Here is a 618-nt window from a genome sequence, read left to right on the forward strand (position 1 = left end):
GGTGCTGGGGGATCGAACCGCGGTCCCTGTGCTTTGCCAAGCTTGTTCCAAGTAGGTGCTTTAGACCACTGAGCCATCTCTCCAGCCCCTTTAAGGATTTTTTTTTTTTTGCTCCGAATGCCCTCAGGGCTTGTTTGGCTGGCTGGAGAGTTGTGGGGATTGAACTCGAGCCACCTGAGGGCAACTGTTACAGTTTTAAAGATGTAGGTAGAGTATTTTCTAGGATTAGGTGGTCAGAGTTTTGGAGCTATTTCTTCAACCATAGTCTAGTGATGCAAATGCCACAGACCCATTCATCATCTTGATCTTCAGTGAAAAGGAGGGGAAAGAAGAACCAGGGAGAGTGGAGACTCTAGGTACCGGGAGAGAAAATATAGAGAGAATAATTAGATAATCGGATGATACCCAGAGTTAAAGCACTCTGAGATAATTAGATAATACCTGGAGTTAAAGAACTTCCTAGGAGAATGGACTCAACTAGTAATAAAAAATGACCATCACCAGGCCCAGAAATCTTTTTCTTTTGTTGCTCAATGGAGCTTCTTCCTTGAGGACCAGTCTTTGAGTAAAACTCTGACATGGAGGTTTGGTTTGCCTCTTAAGAGCCATAGCACATGC

The sequence above is a fragment of the Octodon degus genome, unplaced genomic scaffold (genome assembly GCF_000260255.1).
Source record: "Octodon degus isolate 3935 unplaced genomic scaffold, OctDeg1.0 scaffold00016, whole genome shotgun sequence".
In the NCBI taxonomy this organism is placed as follows: Eukaryota; Metazoa; Chordata; class Mammalia; order Rodentia; family Octodontidae; genus Octodon; species Octodon degus.